Source organism: Accipiter gentilis, chromosome 4, assembly GCF_929443795.1.
Source record: "Accipiter gentilis chromosome 4, bAccGen1.1, whole genome shotgun sequence".
Lineage (NCBI taxonomy): Eukaryota > Metazoa > Chordata > Aves > Accipitriformes > Accipitridae > Astur > Astur gentilis.
The window spans coordinates 17,308,263-17,322,584 of record NC_064883.1 but is presented as its reverse complement, the minus strand read 5'-3'; the positions used below and the strand labels follow the sequence as shown (position 1 = coordinate 17,322,584).

At 35.8% G+C, this 14,322-nt stretch overlaps 1 protein-coding gene across 1 annotated transcript in view; it reads right to left on the bottom strand.

Annotated features, from left to right (window-relative positions):
- The window catches only part of THSD7A (thrombospondin type 1 domain containing 7A), a 300,146-nt gene that overhangs the window by 254,351 nt on the left and 31,473 nt on the right, over nucleotides 1-14,322 (bottom strand). Inside the window, exon 2 of the mRNA XM_049799255.1 lies at nucleotides 6,090-6,198. The gene's annotated coding sequence lies outside the window, so the exon portion shown is untranslated. The remainder of the gene's footprint in view (nucleotides 1-6,089; nucleotides 6,199-14,322) is intronic.

The following is a 14,322-nucleotide window of genomic DNA, read 5'->3' as shown; positions in this document are numbered from 1 at the left end:
AGGAGACAATTCCACAGTTTAATATATCATTAGGTATGGCTTGAATATGTTTTACACTTAGTAAGTGTCTGTTACATAACTTTCCTCCACTGTCTTTAATTACCCCATTAAGCAAGTTGGTATTTGCATTTGCGCTTAGAGCAGCTGCACTAGAGCTGCAGGGCACAAGAATATAAAACCAAGACAAAAAAATTAATAAAACATTATCTTTTCCATTTAGCAAGTTCCCTTTTTTTAATGGAAACATTTGTATTAGTAGATACTATTTCAGCACTGTAAGGTAATCAATCACAAAAATCTTGTATTATTCAAGCTGACTGAACTGCCAGATAGAAGTATCATCACTCACTAACAGCACAACTTGCCCTTAAGCTTTTCTCATTTTACGGTATTTCTGAGGAGTCACTTTGTATCCAAAAGTGTTATTCAAAATATAGAAAGTGGTGCAAATGTAAAGAATCAGAAATCATTGTTGGGCTAAACTTTTTACATAAGAAATAAGTTACAAATTTATTTTACTGTGTTGTATATCATTAACTAATCCAGACACACTTCTGAGAAAACAAAGATGAAGATTTCAATAAATTAATTAAAAAGTCTGCAAGTCATCATACATTTTTAGAAACAACTTCCAAGCTTTCAGCCAGCCCAGATAGCTTACAACACATCCATCAAAGATTGGAAAAACAATTGTTACTTATTACATCCGTATGTTCTCTAAATAGTATGCATACTATAAAGAGTAAGAAATAGAGTAATGAGAAGTACCAATTTATTCATGAAGAGCCATTGATACTGAAAAGGCAATTCTAGATTGCTGGTTGCTGCATCACTAGTGCCAGGCATGAGGAACCTCCTTTCCCTAAGGGATCAGCTATCATGCATTAGAAGACTGAGATCTTACTTATACAGATGAAAGCAGCAAAGTATCAGTTTTGATTTTGCCCATTCCCTTGACTTCCGAAGTCCGATTTCTGTAGTTTTTATAAAAAGTCCTATTTATGTAAATGTATTACCCATGAAAATCTCACTATAATACTTTCTTGTATCTGTCAGGAACAGCTCTATACCAGGCTTTTTGCCATCCTCATTAAGACTTTCCTCCTTTTAGTGAAAATTATTCCAGCTGAGATCTTTTCCAACCATCTCTATTTTTCACTTTGGGGCAAAGACAAGGTTCCTATCAAAAATAGAAAAATCACAATTTTAGAAGCATCAGAAGCATATCACAGCACGGACTAATGGTCTATAGCAAAAAATTGGTGCCAAAATTCAGGTATTAACTCAGTGTTGACAGTACTTAACATCCTAAAAGTTCCCCTTTTACCCAAAGCAGCTGTGTAAATAGGGGAAAAGTTCTTAAGGGGTGCAAGAGTAGCATACAATTAGCACACATATTACAGTAGCTGTATACCTTTCATAATGCTTACGGTTTTCTGCATGAGCTTTTTATGTCACCACAGTGTAGGCCTAAGATACACTCTTTTAAGTGTTTAAAACACTGTGCTAAAATAAATTTTACTAGTATACCACTTTTCATGAGCTGTTTAATTGCACTGCTCATGAAGGGTTGTGAGGACGAAGGAAATGTGACTCAGCTCAAGCAGCATGTTTATGCACACCCACATAAAATACAGAGTAAAGATTCAGCGGAACTGCATATCACATACATGTAACACCAATAAGAAGGAAATTAAATTATCATGCGGCTTTATAAGCCTAAATCTGACTTTCCATTTCAGTTCAATAACCGATTTAGCAATATCAAGGAGTTTGGGCAGAGCAGCCAATTCCTCCCAGTTGGCTGAGAAATATTTCTTCTGTTCTTTCTGAAAAATTAAACAGTTAATTCCCATGAAGAGGCACATGCCAGTGGTTAATTAGGGAATGTTTTACAAGAAGAACTAAAAATTGTCAACAACACAGCAGGCAAATATTGACATTTTTACAAGCACAGACATGCCACAGTTTAATTTCTGGTTCCAGAGCTCTTGCGGGCAGGCAGCTGCCGCCCAGGCAAGTTGAGAACCTCAACACTTACTGCAAATCCCAGCTTTCTAATACTTACTCAAACTGGCAAGAAACATCACTTTCAAATATTTGACAGCCTAGCCATCCATTAAATGCATCTCGTAGAGATGTCCATGGATCACTATATAGTTCTTCCTTCCAGCTACTGAAAAATAATGTGATGCGTGGGAAGCTGGGAGGGCTCCCAGGTCCCATGATGCCTGACAGGCAGGGGTAAAGCAGGAATAGAAGTCAGCAGGGTGAACACACAGGACTGATGGGAGAAGGCCAGTAACAGATTACACTGATTAATGGGTAGATACGAGACACTCTTCTTCACTGAGAAGCCGGAGAGCAGGGTTAGCTGCTGGGCAGGTGGCAAACAAATATTTGCAGTGAGAATTGATGCAGCCTGTTGCCAAAAGTCATGCCACTCAAATCTGTGCAAGGGCAACACAAATTGCTACAGGCTCACAGGGAATAAATCAGAGAAACTGGGAAAAAAAATTTTTTTTAAAAAAAGGCAAAAGCAAAATAAAGCAATACAACAATAAACCCCTTTCTTCTCCTTTCCCAGAAATCCTACAAACTTTAAGTAAAATCCTATTTTCGCTCTAAACTTGAAGTTCTAATGCCAGCTGTGGCAGATGTGATTCAGTAATGCTGTCTTCCTGAAGTGGAAGATGGAGCTACAACCACTGCAGTGGGCATAGGCATATACATTCAATTATAGGGGCAATTACAGAGGATAAAAAGCAGATCAGGTCCTCCCTCCAGAATACATACCCTGCCAGAGGAGCCAAGGCCAGGGAAGAGGTAGTAGGGGTTAACCACCAAGTGGAACCCAAATGCTTTCTTTATGACAGTTCAAAATGTAAATCTGTTTAAGTGACATAATTTTAACCAAGCACTGACACACATGTATTAACAGAAATGTCCAGCTCTTCCAGTCATTTTTAAATTTTTCTTTGGGTGGTCTGAGAAAACATTGCTTTTCCTCGCATTTACACACCCCTACCCACCCACAAGATAAAAACAAGCAAAAAAACCTCACAGTGCCAAAGACCAAATTTTTAGCATAACCACATTCAAAGAGTGTCATAAGTCTGGTACTGATCATACTCTGTTTAAGGCATTGTGCTCTGCAGCACAATGAAAAAATGAAATCTTTCATAACATAGGAAAACTGTACGTGCTAGGGTCACTGCAAAATATGTCCAAATCATTTTTGGAAAAAAGGTCACCTTCAGCAAACACTGCTTCAGCTTTTAAGGGCTACAGCACTTATTCACATTGTTACGGCCTTAGTTCAAGAAGCCAAAAATGTCTAAGAGCCAGCCACCATGCAGCCTCTGTCGCTCAGAGCTGGGAGCGGTGCACAACGCCTGAGGCAGACAGGTGCCCACCAGCCCTCTCTCCTTGTGTTCCCTTCATTGCAAGAGATCAGCTGAGGGTAGGTGTATCGGTGAATGATCCAGAACTTTATCTCGTTAACCAAAAACCGTTTCCTTTCTGATTTTTTTAAACTCACATTTACATTTGTCAATGTTCAGATGATGTTTTCAAGCTCCGTATGTCCATCAAGATGACATTTTTATGAAGTTTTAGCTAAATCAGATCAGCCAATTAGGTTCAGGAAAAATTCATTGGTTTAGTAATTTAAGACAGAGGCTCTGAATGCTGGATTTTGTAACCTTACTGTCATTTCAAAACTATATCCAAGAATGTTTACTTAACATGTAGAAAATTTAATTAGATAAAGCAAAATGAGTTGTTGGAGAACTTAGGAAGAAATGTTTTCTAACTACCCCAACAACAGGTTTGCATAAAACCCAAACAAAATATTCTCGTGTTTATTCAGCTGGTAAAGTTTTGGCTTTATACTTCATATGCCGTTACATTGCCAGGGTTTGTGTAAAATAACAACACCGCTTATTCAACATAGTTCTTTTAACACATTTGTCACCATGTCTTCTCTCTTACTCAGTTGAGCTGTTAATACGGACTAATCAAAATACCTTTGAACATCCATTAATACTGTCCAGTTAATCATCTATTGAGTTTAGAACCAATGTCAAGCTCATTTTATACTCTCCATGTTCTACTGGCATAAATCTTTTAAACTATTTCTTTTTTACCACTGAACAGGTCAAAATAAATGGTTCCTCTTGTTATCGAAGATTTCTGGGGTAAGGGAGAGAAACGGCCAACACTTATTTGCTGAAACCATTAATGACTTTCATTAGTAACCAAGGAAAAATTGTCAGAACCAGAATAAATAATGCAGAGTTCAGCGTTTCAAAACGTAAGCACTTAACAGAGAACATAGTGTTTCTCTGTTAAAAAAGCTAAACTTTTAAGTTGCAATTAAAAAAACATACATTCCACTGCACATTATCTTGAAAACAGCATTTTTTAAGTAGTAAAATGGAAAAGGAGATGCAACCTTCTGTCCTCTCCCAGTCCATAGCTGAATTTAGAATTCCCAACACAGATGATTAAAGAATATGAAATGCAGGGAAGGTCCTCTGCGTCTGATATTCACCTGTCTCTTTTCAGCACCACCAAACTCTCACTTCCTCAATTAATAACTGCCAGAATCAGGAAAATAACATCCCTCTACTGCTACTATTATTTCGTTCGACCTTGATATCATGAACAAGAATGTAATTAAGATAATGAACCAATTATTTTTATAGAGTATAGCAATCAAAAAGACTACTACTCCCTCCCTTTTCTCATTATAATACCTGAACATTCTGGTTTTATTTCATCCTCAATTGTTTGCATGCAATCGTTATCATTAACATTTTACTTAATTTTTATTTCTTATTTCTAAAATAAATAAAAAAAAATAAAAACAGTGACATTTTAGAATATTCATAACAGCATCCAAGATGTATGATTTATGTAGGACAATAAACAAATATGTTGAAGTTTGCAATATTTTACAGGATTTAATGGTATGAATTTTGAATGACAGCTCATCTGTCTGTTAGGACAACTAACTGTCAATAATGCAACAGCTACAGCATCATATGCACTGCCTATTTTATATAGTTCATATAAAGACAGTGTTAAGGATGGTTGAGAGGATTTAAAATTTTTTAGTAGTTTGTAGACAATCTAGCCATACCTGCCTTCCAAGGGACTTTTTATCCCATAATTCTTGTAGTTTTCATAGAATTTCATCCAATAATTGTTATATTAAACCAAATAATTTGGAAAAAAATTAATTGTTTGCACCCTTCTGATTATGAAAATGAGGTGTCCAAGTTATGGTGAGATCTGTCACATACAGTGGAAAAGCAAATCAATTAGAAGTATGTAAAAGTGACTTGAATAGGTTTTCACTCACTCACTGAAATACAATTAATACAAAACTGTTACCCTAGTCAGACTATTGACTCTAATAAAATAATGGCTGCATAAAAAAACTCCTGGCTTTGTCCCCAAAGATCACAAATTGACAAAAAGAATATGCTATCTTAGAGAAAAGAATCGTTCCTCTCCCAGTCAGAAACTAATCTTTCCAACTTTGATCATTGTAGGATTTATGCTCAAACTACCTATACACATATATTGCAGAAGAAAAGAACATTCTTCTGCTACCATGATTACTTTTTTAGTCAAAGCTAAGTTACTCAAAGATAGATTGACTTATGATGAACTATACAGTTTCACAATCAATTTTTTACTTGAGAGACAACCTAAGCGCACAATAATAAGTTAGCTATTATTGCCTAGAGACAGCTTTCTTAGACATATTTATAACAGGAACAAAAATATAAACCTGAAACTCTCTATATTTAATTTAGACAAACTGCAGTTTACTGTTATCCACATAAGAATCACATCTGCTTTCTTAGTCCACTTGTAGGACTGCGTTATTCAGATTGTAGCTCTATCTGTAAACCATGTCTCAGTTAAGCAAAGATAATTGCTATTGATTTAAAACAAATTTTAAATTTTCTGTAAGAAAATTTTCTGTAAGAGTTGATAGGAAAGAGACAAACTAATATTCCACATGGAATTACTCCATGTCTAAAAAGTCGTTAAGTAGTAGAAACTAAACACACCTTCATTCTCCACTGCTAGCGAGGGACTTCACAACCATCATGATTCCACAGCATGCTAAAGTATTACCACGGGGACAGGCAACTTCTGTGCAGCAAATTCAGAAGAAACCTGTAAATAAGCAGATAAAAAGTCAGAAGGCAAAAACTAAACAAATCACCCACATGAGTTCCGCCAGTGATTCACTAAGGAGAGGGTACTGGCGGACAGTCTGTTGTGATGATCTAAACTATGTACAACCAATAGTAAGTTCAGCATTAATATCTCTGTATGTTCAAGAACATACGGTGATAAACATATTTTAATGGCTCCCCCCATTTCAAAGCTTACTGTCCCCCACATGCCCCTGGATGTTTTCCAATTTCCCTCAATAGCTCTATATTTAATTCTCCATTGCATAATCACGTCTGGAAGGTCATTCCACACATTTTTTGTTTCCGTGAAAAATTGCTGCCAGGCATCTGTTTTGAACCTTTTCTCCTCCCATTCTTTTTTCCATTTATGCCATCTGATCACATTACATATATCCATCTCAAAGTTCTAATTTAAGAGGACATTCCTCTGAATCACATCTTAGTCTTGCCTGTACTTTTCCAAATATATTGAAAGATATTTTTATTTTCGGTCTGAAGCTATTTAAAAAAAAAATAATTTAAACACAATCTGTTAACTGTCAGCCATTACTACCCTAAATGATTAAATCTTTACAGAGGCTTATTAAAATCAAAGAAGTCCAACTTTTTGACAAATGAATCAGCCCAGGCAAACAATTGATATAAACGTAATCCAATACACTACGTAGAGCACATTGGCACTAAGTAAGGAACAGGACAGGCAGAATGATTCTGCATTTATACAATCACACCTCCAAGTTTCTTTAGCTGGGAGAAATACACCAGCTAAACAGAAAAAAAACCCCATAACTGCTAGCCATTCTCTTCTGCTCCATTTGCTCTATGTCCCAATTCCTTTTTTGGGGTTCAGGAAAATCCTCAGCCTTATTGCTAATGTCACCTCCTCCTTCTGTCTTATGAAGGACACAGAAGAGCAGAACAAGTTGAATATAAGAGGATGGACCGCAATAAGGACCACTTTTTCTTTGGTTGCATCCATGTTTGCCTACACTGAGAAACTTCTAGGATTATACCCAATCCGATTATACCTAATCTCACCTGAGATCTTCCTACCCTTTTTAGCTTGTACTATTAAAAAAACAAGAAAGAGATAAATCAGGGTCAGAAAACTTACATGTAGTCAAAACTTCATGCAAACAAGTTTTCATGTAATCTAGATCTTACTCTACAAAGTGTTCCTCTCCACATTTAAGCTGTAACATTATATTGTCTTTACTATATGTTTTATGTTGACTACTGTAAAAGAACTGCAGTAACAAGACACAATTGTCCTTTGCACCTTTACTGGATAAGACTATTTTATTTGAAAATCCACATTCCAAAATAATTTTTTTTTTTTCTTCACGAGGAAAGTGTAAAATAAGGAGTTGTCTGGTACTACCAGAAAGCAATACTGGTCTGTATATTAGTATGCCACCACTGCCCAAGCTGGGGACTTGGAGCAGGAAGCCCTTTGTAAAACAGAGTGAAATTCCCTTTTTTGGTTTATTTTACTTTATTGGCAACATGAGTTAGGTACCTCCATTCAGCAGTAAATCTCTCTCAGTAATACAAGGAAGTGGAAATTGATCTTCCTGGGCTTTTAGGCTTCTTTGAACTAACACATTGTACTGGTTTCGGCTGGGATAGAGCTAATTTTCTTCATAATAGCTGGTATGGGGCTATGTTTTGGATCTGAGATTACAAGAATGTTGATAACACAGTGATGTTTTAGCTATTGCTGAGCAGTGCTCACACAGCATCAAGGCCTTTTCTGCTCCTCGCCCCACCCCACTGCGAGGAGGCTGGGGGGGCACAAGAAACTGGGAGGGGACACAGCCGGGACAGCTGACCCCAACTGACCAAAGGGATATCCCAGACCATAAATCATCGCGCTCAGCAATAAAAGCTGGGGTAAGAAGAGGAGGAAGGGAAGACATTTGGAGTGACAGAGTTTGTCTTTTCAAGTAACCATTATGCACGATGGAACCCTGCTCTCCTGGAGATGGCTGAACACCTGCCTGCCGATAGGGAGTAGTGAATGAATTCCTTGTTTTCCTTTGCTTTTATGTGCAGCTTTTGCTTTACCTATTAAACTGTCCTTATCGCAATGCATAAGTTTTCTAACCTTTGCCCTTGTGATTCTCTCCCTTCCCAGGGGCAGTAAGTGAGCAGCTGTCCACCAGGTTAAACCATGACACACCTTTACTCTAATTCAGAGAATTTTAGACCAAACTCTGTGGGCACAGTTAGGAACTCTAATATGCAGATATTCAGATGAGGCAATAGGGGGGAAATCTCATCCACACGTCAATGTTTATTTTTTGTCCATGACAGCCATTTAAAGTACACACCCAAAGCATTTCACATGAGCACCACAAAACAGCAGATTACATACAAACAGGTTAATTTGAGTAATGCACACAGCAGAATGGTCAGAAGCAACAAATTTCTTTTCAGTTGAACCTCTGAAATGTTTAAAATTAAGCCAATTTCAGCCAATGTTGATAAAGCAAGTTTATCATGAGGCTGGTATTTCACATTCAGCTTTCAGCTTAAAGCAAATTTCTATAGCCTGAAGAATGGAACTATGATAAAATGCTGACAAGCCCTTACAATACAAAATAGTTTCGGCTAGCGGGTGGATTGCCTATTCTTGACATTACAACATAAATGAATTTACATTTAAGGAATGAGATACAATTCACATTCAGTAACTGTAACTCTCTATGGCTTTTTCTGTGTGATAGGTGAGAAGTAAATATCAACAAGACAAAGTTCAGATTCTTCTCCCTTCCTAAGTTCAAAGTTGAAATGCTTCAGACTTCAGTCCTAAGGCCAAGTAGGTCTATCAAGCCTCACATGACAGCACTATTTAAATAAGAGAACTATCCTTTGCAAAACCAGGAAGACACATGTTCCTGTGACTCAATTCCAACCCTTATGACTTAAGTGCAGTTCCAATGATTTAATGCAACAGATAGCTGATGTAGGTGTTCTCCATCCTCCCGCCACGTAACTGAGTTTAAGGTTTTTAAAAAAACAAAACTAGCTCTGAGCCTTCCACTAATAAATAGTGGTGCCACAAATAGCATTCATAAGAAACACATGCAGTGAAGGGCTGTCATTTGCTGCCATTTACCACAGGTCTGACACAGATTGCACAAGGAAACATAATGACACCAATCCAGCACCCAAATCTTATAACCAAGAATATGAATCCTGTTATTTGACTTGCAAACAGAAACATGACTATTAAAATTAGAATGCCAGAATTATCTCAGTTTACTATTCTAATACATAGGACACCATGAGTGAAAACAAATATTTTAAAGACAGACATAAACAACAGATGATTTTCTGATCAGTGTAGTAATTTCAGTTACTAAAAGATACAAACCCAGGAAATGGGGAATCTTCCTCAAACTTTTTTAAAGTAGCCTTGATGTGTTCACCAGCCTCTTGTTCACCAGAGGATACATTTTTCTCATTCCTTGGCAAAATGTACAGCTTAGCTTAAGTAGAAGTGTCTTTTTTGTTTTAGTTGTGCTCATTACCTTTGTGACCGTTTCATATGAAATTCCCTGTAAACTACAAAAAATAATTCAATTTTGCTGACAGCTGATAGACTAAAACTACCACTATTTTCACTGGGTTTGATTTGCCTTTTTTTTTTTTTTTATCATCATTTGATAAACCTCATTTTCAATAAGAAGATAGTCTTTCAACATTTGTTTGATTCATATCTGCTCATTTCCAAAACAAATGGTCACTGCTAGGTAGTTCTTTTCCATACAGATTTTTTCCCCCCCCATACACATTTCAGTTTTCAAAAGATTTATTTTCATAATACCTCATTCAATCGCAACTGTTATACCAATAATACTATGAATGGCACATTTTTGCATTCTGTAATTTCTATGTAGATCCATTAAATAGTCCTAGATTATAATATCTAGTACTTTCACCTTCTGTAGGGTTGAACTGTATGAATACATAAAGTTCATGCAATTCATTTTCAGATAACTACCCCCTCTTAACAGAAATTATAATTTTCTAATGTAAAATATGAGCAGAGCATGCACACACACACAGAGTATTTTTGATAGCTCACTTTTTCCTTTTCCTCTTTTGGGTGTAACAGAGTTGGAAATTTTTTCATTACACTTGAGAGTACTATGTGAGATGTTTCCAAGCCTTTGGAAACCTGATTATAACACACACCACATAATTAAAAAATAAATCGATAGAACATAGAAAGGTATATACAATACACCTTACAAGCTCATTGGAAGAATCATTTATGCAATTAAACCCAAACCAAAGTATACAGTCAGATCTTAAACTCCTAATTTTGCATATGTAATCCTGTCTTGAAATTATGGGTCTCAGATGTTAATAGTCTAAATCCACTTCGGATCTTTTCTCTCCTTATTATGTCTTTTCTGACATTTACGTGTATCTAATAGTCCCATCTTCAAATACACTTTTTATCGTGACACAGGATGAAGGAGTATTTTTACAACTGTACATTTTGTAAACCACAGATATATCAGAGCAGATAATAATAATCTCAGAGATACCAATTTTACAAGGAGACTTACATTAAATAAATGAATTTAAATCACAGAATTCCCACCTTAGCTATAAACACTTTGCATTGGAAGGGTTTCTTTAGATTTATTTACACAGTTTGTGACTCCTTGGGCCCAAGCAGGCTTTTATATGGACATAACTGCTGCCATATCTAAGCATCTTTAAATGACATTAAAATGAAAAATAATACAATTTTTAAAAAATCCATTATGAAATATTCTCTTTTGTAGAGATACCAGTTCATCTTAACAGAGAGGAATAACAACAGACAGCAGGACAGATGGGAGAAGGTATTAGGTGAATGACTATAAAAGGTAATATAAAGTGAAGGCTCTGTTACAAGTATTGCAAGGTCCTGATGCAACCAGTGGAAGTAAACTCAAAGGAAGAAGTGAGGTTTGTCTGTGATCCATGTTCTTCACATGGGGAGGGGTTGGGGATTTTTATTTCTAACCTTCATAGTGATATTATTTCACTCCTGCCACTATGCAGAGAATTTCCATTTCTATCATTTACAGCACACGTGCCCTTTGCCTACTTGTTTAAAGAAAATGAGTAAAATACTTCCCCCATATGAAAATGAGATCTGCTATCTTTTTTATTATTTGGAGGCATTTATAGCTGGCAGAGTGGCAAACAGTGAGTGACACCAGTGTGAATATTTACAATCACCATCCCAATTACTTTAAGGGTCAACATGCATAAAGGAAAAGGGCAATCATCCAACTTCAGCTCCAGCATTTACACAGAGCATTTTATTGCAACTCTCCTTTTCCTCTGCCTTTGCTATACTTAACTACAATGAAGATATGAAATATTTAATTCTCATGCCTTTTCATTTCTTCACATCATTACAATTCCAGATCACTATCTAGTCTGCTTTGTATCTGGTTTTGATGCTACTAAATGCCTGGCTTCTGGAAAGAGCAAAATAGTTCCCATGGGACTTTACCTAATGATACTTTCTATTATAATTCAGGGATTGACACAAATGGAAAAAATCTTGGAGACTGTCCTCTGTAAAATACCACTCATTGCACTGCAATTTGAATGTAATTTGGAATTCACCAAGGACTTGGACCATAATTTGTATTTGCCAAATATATGTTAATTAATTCTAATGACATTAAAATAATCTCCCATTTTGGTGCTATCATATGGCAAACAAATTAATAACAAGCAATTCATTCTTACTAGATTTTATTTCATAGTACTTATAAAAGAATCTTACATGATTAAATTTCACAATTATTCCACAAGAAGAAAAGATCAAAACAAACTCTTCTATAGACCATGAAACTCAGTCACTTGAACTCACTAAAAAAAAATAAATTCATTTTCAAATTTAGAGTCATGTTCTCAATAATATCTAAATCAAATTTGCATTAAGATATGGTTATTAGTACATATAGTACCATTTCTCAATTTATATTTGGATCCCATTTCCTTCTAGATTCAAGGGATTCAACAGATCACTAATTAACATTACCTACAATTATTTTTATGTTACTTTATCTTTTTAAGATCTAACTAAAGAGATAATGAACGGTTAAATGCTGACATGTGGCTATACTTAGCATTAATTAGGTACGTGTATGCATACACACAGATACAGCTTAATGAAGCAGTCTCCTAACAATATTGTTATCAGACCAAGTGCAAGCTCTGTTATCATAGAGCCATTAGCAGATTGCTGCAAATTTATAATCTCAAAGGATGTTTAAAAGTTAATAACACGCTACGGTTGTGTCCATGTCCCAAAAGTCCCGGTGCACTTTGTTCAATTCACATTTCAGGATAGCACTTTAAAACCAAAACAGTCACTACAGATTATCCTTAAATTGAGCATTACCCTTCTGAGCGCTTACTTCGAGCCCTCCATATCATTCAGAAGAAAAATTCACTAAATTTTTATTGTCACTTTTCTTAGTTGTTTGAGTGACATCTGTGTGTAGAAGGCTTAATGGTTTTCCTGTGCACTGAACTGAAAGTATAAAACCTATGTAAACCTGGAAAACATATGCTCATTAAGTGCTAAACTAAAATATTCCAATTCACTATGCTCTGCAAACTGAGAGTAGGCTTTTTAAACAATGTACAGGGATTTAACTACAGAATTCATTAAAGTGACTGCAAGTCACACAGCTAAAATCTACTGCCATAGGAAAAGTTATCTTTAGAACACAGCTAATAAAATTTAAGTATGAGCTGTGGTACATGAACATTTCAAATAGTCATAGGAGACAAAAATTGTTGTGAGGCTGCAGCATAAAGCTGAAGGAAAAACACAGCTTTATGATGCCTGTGTCCAGCAATCATGGTAATATATTATACACATCTTAAAAGACAGAACATCAGTAATTAGACACTTAAATTTCATTTATTTTGACTACCTAAACTGTCTCTAAAGTGCCTATCCACATTTGCATTTTAATGAATAATAATTGATATTTATTCAGCACATTCTATTTGCATCTCAGAGGTTCATTTACAGATTAATATTTCTTATTACCTAAAACAAACTATTCATAGATATTCAGATTTTGGAATTGCTAGCAAGCAAGCAAGACACTGTGGATAGCATTATAATTTGGTCAACCTGTTGGCCTCAGCTTTAGCTTTTGCATTGCAGGTGGTTGGGGATGCTTGGACTTTAGGAAGTTGCACTGCAGTTCCAGGGAGATGAAGAATTAAAGAGACTGCTCACTGACATGCCTAAAGGAAGATTTCAATTTATGCCATTCTTGCCAAAGTAAGTTGTAAATCACCCAGGAGAAATGCGTAGTAATCACTGCTTTCCACAATGACACTGATAGTAAAGAAAATATTGGAGTTTATTATGATCAAAAAGAAAAAAAAAAAAAAAATTACATCAGATACCTAGGCTTGTATAAGTTTATGAACCAGACTGACCAGTACATATTGTGCCTTAACTATGCAAGTCCACCTGAGAGCAGTGAAAACGTTCAGCATTAATTCCAGAAAGTGCTTCCCACATGGGTTAGTTTGATTTCTGATTTTGACAGTTACAATTAAGCAGTCACTCCAGTGATTTCCTTACTTTGTTTGGCATTCTTTACAACAAAAAAAATATTAATAAACCCCAAACTTTACTGCTATAGTAAATATGATTACATATTTTACAGCTGTGGATATCCACAATATAAAGAAACAAACCTACACAAGTACAAAAATGACATTTGGATTTCATATTCATGACTGGTTCTCTGGCAGATCAGGTTTAAATGTCAAGCTTCTGTGAAGAGATTCCCCCCCGACATTAATCTCTCTCACCCATACATTCTTCTCAGGAAATTTATATTCCAACATTTTAGAAAGTACTTTGTATTCTTTTCTTATATATCTCCCTGTTTCCTGGGATAATGCCGAACCTAATCTTAACCAAGCACTCATGCAACGGGTGGCCTTAAATTTCAAAACTGTCAAGTGAAGGCTGTGCTCTCTGAACACTACTGTCTTCAGATTAACCTTTTATCATACACAGAATCTATCTAAAAATAGACAT